The sequence below is a fragment of the Artibeus jamaicensis genome, unplaced genomic scaffold, assembly GCF_021234435.1.
Source record: "Artibeus jamaicensis isolate MK-2021 breed Jamaican fruit bat unplaced genomic scaffold, CSHL_Jam_final scaffold_3151, whole genome shotgun sequence".
NCBI lineage: Eukaryota > Metazoa > Chordata > Mammalia > Chiroptera > Phyllostomidae > Artibeus > Artibeus jamaicensis.
The window spans coordinates 7174573-7186010 of NW_026522037.1; the positions used below are offsets into that span (position 1 = coordinate 7174573).

General features: G+C 42.3%; 1 pseudogene; it reads right to left on the reverse strand.

The window, feature by feature from the left end:
• Positions 1 to 6586: 6586 nt before the first annotated feature.
• Positions 6587 to 10709, reverse strand: LOC119036245 (60S ribosomal protein L10-like; annotated as a pseudogene).
• Positions 10710 to 11438: the final 729 nt, after the last annotated feature.

Sequence of the window (11438 nt, forward strand, 5' to 3'; positions counted from 1 at the left end):
TGCAATAGTGGTTGCTAAGAAGCAGACCAAGCAGACCATCTTGACCTTGAGGATGTTTTCAATGCAGCGTCAGACTGAGCCAGGCCTGAGCGTTGTGCAAGTCTCAGCCCTACAAGTGAGTGTCTCCTTCAGTTTTTTTCACTAGCCACCTCAATTGCCATATCCCAATGCTGTCCTTGTGGTAGACCCATCACCACTGACTGCGAAGTCCCACTTCCTTTTTCCTAGAAAACTCAGATTATTAAGACACTGCATTCACTCGTTCAGAATTGTGTTCACTGTTCATATTGCTCATTTCCTGTCTACTTGTTATATTTTCAGAAGTATAGTATAAGTAATTTATAAATCTTTGCTTATAAAACAGTTCCCCAAGTGCAAAAATACAGAGAGCGAGAAAGTGAAGATTCCTCCTTCTGTCCACTTCTGTACCTTCTCCAGAGATAACCGTTGCTCTGGCAGTCCTTCGACTCCGTGCATTTATGTCTACACTTACATGTGTTTGCCTCTATACACTCAAAATTAATAAAATCACCCTTTACACATTGCTCTGCAACTTTTCTTCCTTTTACCTCGCATGTATTTTGTAGTTTGCTATGGCAGGAGCTAGTAACTATATCCTATTCTTTTAAAACAATGTGTGCCCGTGTGTTCAAAACCCAGATCATGCTAATGTGTGTTGAATACTTGCTGTGTGCCAGACTATACAGCTCTTTAGAGTGACACCTCACCCAACTCTCACAATGACCCTACAAAGAAGGGAATTTTGCCGTCTTCCTTGGACCGTGGGGCGTGGGGGGCGGGGAGCAGGGGCAGGAATGAATCAGTTGAGAAACCAAGCAGCTTGGCCAAAGCCAGACAGTGGGGCTGAGACAGGAGCCCAAGCCTCCTGGTTCTGGAGACTTGATTCCAAGCACTATCCTTGGCTCCTAGCTTAGCTATATGATTCTTTATTTACCATTCCCCTATTCATGGACATTTAGGTTGTTCCAGTTTTCCATGACTATAATAATATTTTCCTGAAAAGATCCCTGTTTATCAGTCTTCATGTGTACATGCAAATGTTTCTGTGGCATGAAGCCCTAAAAATGTGCTCTCTGGGTCAAAAGCCATGCACATTTGAAAGTGTGATAGTTTAGGTAAGAGGAGGCCTGTTGCATGTGGTTAATTATTGACCCCGACCATGACCAAATTCAGAGCAAGTTATTATTACATTTTTTTACCCTCACCCAAGGACATTTCTTCATTGCTTTAGCAAGAGAGAGGAAGGGAGAAACATGGATGTGTAAGGGAAGCATCAGTTAGTTACCTTCCATACATGCCCAGACCAGGGATCAAACCTGCAACCTAGGCATGTGTCCTAGGGAATTGAACCTACAACTTTTGGTTACAAGATGATGCTCCAACCAACTGAGCCACAGAGACCAGGGCCAGAGTAAGTCACAACAGGTACATCTGCAGGACCTGAGAAATGCCCAAGCTCTGAAGCCCAGCCTGTCTTTTTATACCACGGTCTCATTCTCAAACCCTCCCAAATTCCTCTGCTGATTGGGTCCAAGGAGGAGTTGCCCAGTCCACATGTCCTTCTGCCCCACATTTGTTTATTTCATTTGCATTTGACTCATCTCATAATGATGCAATTAACATGTGGAGGAGGGTCGATTGCCCAGGGGATGCTAAGGGGGGACCAGAGTTCCATCTCACTGCGACCTCCTCAGATCTTTTTGGTTGGCTGAACTCTGACAGTGCTCTTGTGTATGCTTATTCCTGTGGGCACAAGAATGTAAATATGTTCTTTAAAACCTTTTTCTTTGTTTGTTGATTTAAAGGTCTCATCAGCCTTTACTCTTTTTCCCCTTAAATTTTCTAATTTAACTCTTTACTTTTACTTAGTAATCTCGCTACCTTTCTCTCCTCCACTATCACATAATCACTTTCTAAACACTCCTGAACACTCAGCATCGATGTTACTCATCCAAGGTCACACATTTATGTGGAGTGTCTCATTCAGCTGGGTGCCTTCGCTGGGTCCAGAGAACTGGAATTTCTGGTCAAGTATCTTTGCCTCGATTTACTGGAAATGCAGGCAAGGGTCCCCATCTGTGTGCCCCAGGCATGAAGAGAGCAGGGCATGTGACGTGAAGTCATATTTAAGGTGAACCCTTCTCCCTCTCCGAAGCTACATGAGGAGTCCCACCTGGATAAGCTCCAGAGGACATTTTGAAGGGCCTGGCTCTGTTACAAGTTTCAGAGAAGACAGAATTTAAGCTTATAGGTTGTGCTTGTTGGTAGAATTATATTCTGCTTCCCTGACAAGTATTCTTTATGCTTAGACTTCGAAACGATCTATACTCCATTGGGCCCGTAATACATATCTGGTACTGCATTTTGTTTCTTTTCCCTCAGGTAAACTGATGATGCAACATCTAAGTCAGGTGTTTAAGAGAAATTCAGTTATAAGCCTCCCTTCATTTTTATGTACTCCATAAAAACTCCAGTCAGATACATTTAAAACACTTTTAACTCTCCCTTGCCTGTTTGAGTGATGACCATTCTCATTCTCTTTGAAGACAGAAATTAATATAAAGTCTAATCATTGAGTTCAAGTCAAGTCCTGAAAGATAACTCTGACCTATTTCCAGTTCTCATGAGCCTCTCCCTTGAAGTTATTCTCCACCTGTGTGAGCTGGGGGCGGGCAGGCAGGAAGACGGCCCTTCTCCCCGCCGCCCCGCCCCTGCGTCTGCTGGGGAGCCTTGCGGCAGAGTCAGCAGCAGCCACACTTGAGCCTCAGTGGAGATGGAGCTCAAGGAATGGGGAGGTCTCCTGAAAACGGTGCTTTCCTTATCACTAGTTCTCCTATCCCACGGAATAAGTCCCAGAAGAATCTTGAGTGCTGGAGCGTTTCCCAGATTTACTTCCCTCCGTGGTCTCCGTTGTGGTAGGAGAGAGCCCGAAGTTAAACTAAGTAAACAAAACACAAAGGCGCTTTGGCTGTGGACAGTCAGCTGGAGAGAGTGAGTGCTCTCGCCCTATTGATTAGATAAAAGACAGGCACTCTGTTTCCTCTGCAGAGCTAATGCCCTAGGAAGAAAGCATTTGGGGAAAAAAGAAACCACTAGACGAAATTCTAATACATTTTCTCTTCATTTGAAATATCTACCTTATAATCTCTCGGCTAACTGGACATTGTGAGGCCAGATTAATTGAAAAAGGCAGAAGATGAACATCACTTAGTTCACTGTTTCAGTGAACTGAGTTTAAGTTCACTTAGTTTAAGTTTCAGACGTTGCCTTTTACTGACGATAATTAAAGCCTAATCATTAAGAGGCTGGACTTCGAAATTACCTCCATTTGATTGTCGAGAAGTCCTGTTTTCCACTGTAGCAACAAAATGTCCTGGTAAAGATAAGATCATCATCATCATCATCATCATCATTGTCATCACGACAATACATCCTCACTGAAGAAAAGACCCTTTTGAGGTTTTAAGCATCTCTGCCTGGCAGTTTCCATATACATGTTTTTAATGCATGGAAGTTTCCATAGAAGAGGCTAATTCTGCTTATCCTTTTGATGTGATAGGTAAGCAAACTTTGTGGGAACTCTTTTTTTTTAGACTCTATAGTTAGAAAAGTATCATATCCCACTTTCCTGTGGTATGTGATTATGTGGAAGGAAGCCACAACAGATTGCTCTCTGGGTAGTGACATCATGAGCTGTAGTAATTGTATTCATGACTCACTGTTAGCATCCTGTTTCTAAATCAACAGAGTCAAAGTGGTCTCTGAATAACTCCAACTGCAGGTACCACTGAGATTTGCTTTGAACTCATTGCTGCATATTTACGAATAAATGCATCTTTTGCTGGGTTACCTCTGGAAAACATTGTTAAAAAAGGGAAAGAGTTTGTGTGGGCCAAATTCCTTCAAGTATGAGAGCATATTCAAATCACTGTGAATTCTGGATTGTGGTATTTTCAGAGTAAGATTTTTTAAGACAGAGGTGAGAAGATTTCTATTCCTGGTTAACTTAAGTGTGAAATTCTATGATGGAGTTATTGGTGTTTTTTTAATTTTACTATTTTATTTATTTATTTGCTATTCTATTGAAAGAAAGAGGAGAATTTAAAACATGTATGGAGTTTCTGTTTTGGTTTGAGGTTGTCCATACTAGAATAAGATCGACTTCCCAAGCCACAAATGAAAACCACTTTCAGCTCCCTGCAGTGTTGTTGAGAATGAGCACCATTCAGGTCTAGAGGCAGTTTAGTTGCTACCCTGGTATTTGGCTGATCTCAGGCTCCTCCCTAGAACAACTGCTGGCTGGGACTCCTCTTGGTGTTGCTGACACCCTGTGACCATGACAAAGAATCGGTCCAGTTCTAAATAGTGCCTCTGCCTGGAATGCTGTACAGACAGGCTCCACTTGGGCAGCCTGCACCCCTTAGGTAGGTGTTTAAACCTAGATCTTGGCCGAGTTTTTTTCATATGATTTTGGGCCCCAGATAATGAACTTCCGGCCTTGGGAGTTAGGTCTAGAACTCCTCGGTGGTATTCCCAGACCTAGTCCTACCTGTCCCTGGTTTCCTTCTCTGACCCTCAGCCTGTGCCTGTAGCAGGCACTACCAGAATTATGACAGGCTTATGTGCAGGGAAGGAAGAATGCAAGCAAAAGTGAGTGTGAGATCTCAAACAAACCTTCAATAATCTCCCAAAGTAAATCTAATGGTTTTAAGATTCATTTTTCTGTTGAGGGTTTTATAATGCTCCTTTCTATATTTATATTGACAATTGAGAGCTGATTCTATTTCCGGATGCATTGCGGTAAGTGATGAAGTTATAAGCCACTGGATGTCACTGTTCAGCTACGTGAGTGTGGCTACAGCAGAGATCAGCCACAGCAAGTGGATGGCCAGGGGCAGGAACGCACTGAACCGTTTGGGCAGGTACACTCGCAACATCAGTGAGCTAAGGCAGAGGTTGGTTTCCGAATGTCTTCTCTAGTGTCTCTCAGTGGCAGTTATACAGGACTAACTGCAGATTTCCTCAGCACCAAAAAGGCAAAAAAACCCGACTCATTTATCCATTCACTATGTACCTTCATCACTCACTATAAGCAGGATATTGGATTAATGAACTATGGGTACCAGAAAAAGTAAATCTGCATCATGCATACATGCAGCTTCCTGGGCTTCAACTGTGGTAAGAGAAAATGAAAGAAAATTCTACCTGTTACTCCACTCAATCAATGAGTTAATGCCTGAAAATAGTTTTGTCTGTGGTCTCTTAGCCTTAAGCCCAGACTTTTACATTCTGCTTTGACACTGGAGCTGAGACTCTGCAAATTATACTCCCCAGACTCCTTTGAGATCTGGCTTCTGGTTAGGTTCTTCCAAACACAGGCACTAGCAGGAGATTAAAAGGCGATAGGGGAGCAGAAGGAATATTCTCCCTGTTTTCAGTTCTAGTCAGCTCCATGGAGACACTCCCCTATGCTCCCAGTCCTGTTAACACCATTTTTTCTCTTTTACTGTCCCAGCCCAAAGAACGGCAGCTGCTTCCAAAGCAACTACTACCAGGGTTACCTTAGCAACCTTTTTTGCCTTTTCAGTCTTCCAATTGCTGTATAACTCCTCCCCATATATTAAGTCACCTCTGTCTGAAACACCCAGCGTGGTTTCTGTTTTCCTGATGAGATCCCATCTACAGTAAACATGAGATGATTGACTTGAATCTTCTCTTTCTTCATTCAGTATCAGATTTTGTAACTAATATCGTGTATCCCTGAGTAAGATTTTAGTGTTATATTTTTCAAAAAAATATGGATCCTAGTCACAAGGCAACTGGTAGTCAAACCCCCCCCACACACACACACAACACCAGAAGAACGTAAAACTTCATACAAATAGAAAATGTAGTGATACATTGACCTGTTCCAATACTAGAAGAAACCTCACCATGTCGGACTTAATGAAAAATGGCCTTCAAATTGCCCCTTTCTTAGAGATTTTTCCAAGGATGATTTGACATATAAAATGTTTGCCTTTCATGTTGAATTTGCATACTCAGTTTCTCACAACACATATTTCCATAGTATAGTCCTACAAGACTGAGTGGGACAACAGTTCTTGCTTTTACGAGCTTTCAATCTAGCAGAAGAAATAGGCATGTGCAAACAGAGAGGTAATACACAGCCATGTTTGATAGGAGCAACTCACAAGGACAAAACCCATTTGTCACCTGTTGGTAGTGGGATCTCATGAAGTAGATTGGAAGAATAAAAGGAGAACAGGGAACATGATACATAGATTCTGCTAGAAATTTCACTCACATCCCTGCTTAGAACAGGAATTTATTATTATTACTATTTCCATTTCAAAGACCTATTTAGAAGAAGATGCTTACCCGGCCGTGTAGTTTTGCTTAGTATATGACCTTCTCTTCTCCTAATATACTTTAGTGCCATTTAACTTTATGTTTCTGAGTTATATTGGAGAACATCGATTCCTTCCTCACAGCCCCTTAGTAATACATTTTGGGGGGGCAGGAAGTAGGATTTATTGGTGGGTGTTAAGGTAGAAGTAGAGACTTATGAATGCAGAGCCCACCATTTTTCCAGGGGCCCACGATTAGGGATGTGCTTGACCCCACAGCCATCTGAGATGAGCTGCTTTTCATCCACCATGTCTTCAAATCCATCCGCATTAAACTTAGTCAAGCCCCACTTCTTGGAGATGTGGATCTTCTCGTGGCCAGGGAACTTGACCTTGGCTCTGCGTAGTGCTGCAGTTACATGCTCCTTGCTCTCCAGATTGGTGTGGGTGGACATAATGACTTGGCCAATATGGACCCTGGCCACTGTGCCCTGGGGCTTTCCAAAGGCACCCTGCATACCTGTCTGGAGCCTGTCAGCCCCAGCACAGAACAGCACCTTGTTGATGCAGGTGATGTGGAAAGGGGTGGAGCCACACTCAGCCGTGAAAGCCATCTTTGCCACAGCTTTTCACCGTGTACTTGTTGGCACAAATACGGGCAGCCTTCAGGGCTTCAGGGGAGACCAGCTCATACTCATCTGACACCATGTGGCCACAGAGTGGGAGCTCGTCCACTTTGGCCTTTTTCTGGCTCAGGTCAAAGATGCAGATCTTGGCATCAGGGACACCCCGGCAGAAACGAGACTCTGGGTACGCTTGTTCTTATAATACTGGTAACACCGGGCAGGGCGGCAGCCCACGGCGACACCAGGATCTTCACTGGCACACTGAAGGAAAAGAAAAGAGTGTAATGTGTTCTTCAGAGGTTTACTAGACCAGTGCTCTTCATTTTCTGTTCTCAGAGTTTCTTTTTCAGTTTGCCTGTTTGTCTGATTTTTCTCCCTAGAAAACATGTGATTATAATCCCTTCTTCCAGCTTCTGTCAGCCCCCATCCTTCACGTCTCACTTCTGGAGCTGATGACATGATCGTTGTCCTTTCAGCACACAACACCAGGTTTAGAAAGACAACAAAAGACACCTTTCAGCTACGGTGCTGGGACCATCAGTCCACGGGAGCTTTTGAACCTCAGTGCATTTCATCCTCTTACCAGGTCATTTATCTTTGAAGGTGGTGACATAGCAGGGTGAGAGATGACCTAATGATGAGGGACGTCCTCAAGTTATCATTTGGAGAAGTGGTTTTTGAAGAATAAGGAGGAGATGTGGGAAAGGGATTAGCAGGGAACTCTTTTCTGTAACTACTAAGTCTTTTGGGATTCATCATTTTTTCAAAATGTATTTGCCTAAAGTTCCTCAGGGGTTCATTTAAATGAGAAGAGCAAGAGGAAAAGACAGGGGTTTGATGCTGCAGAGAGAGTATCTGTTGACTTCTTTTTCCTTGTGATTTGCGCTTATTTGAACAGTTTTTGTCCTGCCAAGTGATTTAGTTTGAGGGACTTATTCCTTGGTTTTAAACAGTAGTGGGGGTGTAGAACAAATTTTCCCTGAAAATACCCCTTCTATTACTTTGAACTCTATCAAAGCATGCTGCATGTGTAATCCTGTACATTTATCTGCTCTTTTTACAACTTATTCCAGATGAATGCCACAACCTGAGAGGTACTAATACAATGGAGGTAATTAAACTTATTTAAAACTGGTTTTACTTTACCCTCAAACAAAATATCTATGTAAGTATGGCTTGCTGAGCAGAATGTAAAGCTTTTTACAAATGAAGGATCTAATGAGATACTGATACGTTTTGAATATTGGTCCACGAGATTGTTAGAAGAACTTGGCTGCCTTACAACATTACGTTATAGAAAAACTTCAGCAAGGAGTAATACAATTCGTATACACCTTAATGGGAACCTCCTGGCTCTGACTCACAACAAGAAATGAAGCCAAACGCTCTGTCTGTAGTGCTTGTTCAAGTTTCTGGATTTAAATCTGGAGTCATATTGACTTTGCATTTATTTTCTGAAGTGGAGGATACCATGGTGGCCAGAATTCCAGGTATGGAACACTAAGAGATAGGAGATACTTCACCTTTCAAAAATCAATGTCAAAATTTTTTAGAAGGTGAGCCAGAAAAGACTCTATTTCTAAAGAGAAAAGACCAAAGCCAGTGGAGAGAAATCCACTGGAGAAATTTAACTTTGTTTAAAAGTCATCCAACCAGCATATGTGAAGAAAAATAATGCTAGTTGCCAAAAAAGGAAAAAAAATTAACTGAGGTAAATCTTAGCCCATAGCATCATAATAATATATTAAAAGAATCTCAAACTGCAGTCAATTAATTAATTAAAAATGTCAAACCAGCTGTTAGTATTATTTGAATTAGACAACTGGGTGATTGACTAGTCATTTCTCTATCTTATAACATGAAACTGGGGATAAGTTTAATGTTAGTCGTACCCATGTAATATGATTAAATTACTTCAGAATAATCAAATTAATGTGTTTTACTATTCCTATGACTGATTGTGTTAAAGGTAATTTAATCCACAAGTGATGCAGCAAAATTGTGTTTTTGAGACAGGCCTCCATGGCTAGTTCAACTACAGTTATTTTAGTTGTAAAAACACAGTCTTGGTCTCCTTGACCTAAGCTTTACAGGTGGTTGGGGCAATTCTCCAAGTACTCTAATTCAGAGAAAACATCGGTCTTCTGGAAATTACCTGGGTCATTTGACACGTGTTTTGCTTGAACGAGTTCAATAATTTTTCCAATCCTCTACTTTGATTTTGCCGGAGAAACACTGTATAATGTCTAGACACAAAATATAAGCTCGAGAGGCAGGGTTTTCTTTGCTGTAGAGGTTAACTAGGAGTTTTCTGAGTTGGCAGGTGTAGTAGTATCTAAAATTAGGAAAATATTGTTGATCGAGGTCTTTGCTGTCCAGGAAGTGTGGGCAACGAAATACCAGAGATCTGTGGCTGTAGTAGGCCCGGAACCAGAATGCCACAACACTTGGTTTGCAAACCTACTAAATAACAGGACCTTCCACACATGGTTTTTAAATTTTTTACTACTTATTTTATCCAATAATCAGGATTCCACTAACTTAGAAGAAAATATCCCCATTCTGAAGAAGGACATCTATATGATTATAGTAGGAAATGAAAAACAAATGCTGGGGCAAGATGGCTAGGTTAAATGTCTGAGTGTAACATCATGTGGAGTGGGGCGAGATACGGCAAACGGGAACGCGCACATCCCATCTAGCGGCGGCACCCAGCACTCATCTGTAGCCAATGGATACTGTGTGCAAATATGGCCCAGCCTTGCCAGACCTTCCGTTTTTCAACAGAAGTCAGAAACTTCAATCTTTATATGAAATCTCCCAATGGTTAAATGTTGGCAACATCTTGGAGTTTGTGGGAGCCAATTAATAATAACACCCGTCTCTTCTCTGGAGTTCATTGCCAATTGAGAAATGAGTAAGACAGGACTAAGACAGATGGAGATCAACATGCAGCATTATTACTGATAAAGCTCCTTGAAGAGCAAGGCTAAATCTGTGGCCAAATATCTTTTCTCATTACTGCTCTCCTCAGAAGAAACCTTGGATGTGCAGAACTGACTTGTAAAAGGAAAGGGGTCATAGAGCTCTCAGATTGTAAATCGAATGACTCTGCCCAATTACAGAAATGAGGAGAGTGAGTGTCAGACCACGCCTCCTCCCCACCAGGAAGTACAAGTGCCCACTGCTGCTGCCATCACCCACACATGCCAGTCTGCGGTGGACGGCCAGGGCGGTGGATGCTCCACATTGTAGCAACCAGTGAGTGCGCTGTTCAGAGTTCTCTGCAGGGGGAACACACACAAGTGTAAACCCTGAAAATGAAATTTTCTTCATTTTCTGTGGAGATTCAGTACACCACTCAGAATATTTTCTGGGGGTTTTATCCAGTAATTGAATAATTGTCTTACTCCACAGGCCAGGTTGTCCCAACAATGGGTGTCAGGAAATAGATTTCAGCTGATGTCCCCCACTGTGCTCTCTGTTTACCTGGCCCCCTGAAGAAAGCCTCAGTTCTCCAGGTTCACAGCTCCTGTTCTGACTTCACCTCCCTCCCGCCGCTTACGCTGTAGTTTCATGTATGCTGAGACTGTTAGCTTCCAATTTCCATCCTTGCCTCGCCCTTCCGTTTCAACATCTGAACTCGTTTTCCTGGTGACTGTTGGACTTCTTCGAGATTCCCGCTCCTCCTCCCCTGCCCATTTCCAGCCATGCTCCCTAGAGGTGCTTTGAGTAAACACTCCACTAGGTTCAACACCAGAGGCCCCTCAGAATGTGTGGTTCTCCCATTAGGCTTGCTCCAGACCCTTCAACAGGAAATGGCATTCATAGTTTTTCCATTATCGGTGGTTCTGGAAATGTTTATTAAATACATTGTGTAATGAGCGGACCATTGGCTGGGGCCGTGGTATTTGTCATAACAGGATCAGTCTTGTGCTAATAGTCTGGCGTTGGGTATGTTTTTTTTTTTATTCAGCAGAGAGAGAAAACAAAGTCATCCTTGATGGAAATGTCTTAAGAAAAATGATTTTTTTCCTAATATGACTGAATTTCAAGAGTATTTTAAAAATCTAGCTTCCATTTTTATAAAGCTCCTCTCTTAGAATCATAATTGACTAAAAAAGGCTTTAACTTTATTGTAGCAGTGACCTGGGGCATTTATGATATGTAGTCCTAATTCCCTGCTTATTCTTTGGTATATTTTTGCTTTTTCAAGGGCTGTTTTGCCTATTTTATGAGCTGTTTTTTTGAGGCAAATGACATCTGCATATCTAAATGATGACCCTTCCCTGCACACTGTCCCTGGAATTTCCTCATCTGGAGCTCCCTCCCACCGTATTCAACAAAGGTCTAAAAGGTCAGACAAAGCACTTTGATGGGAACACTAACCAGGATGCTGGTATCCATGCCTGCTCTTGTCCTTTTTTGTTCTAAGATGACC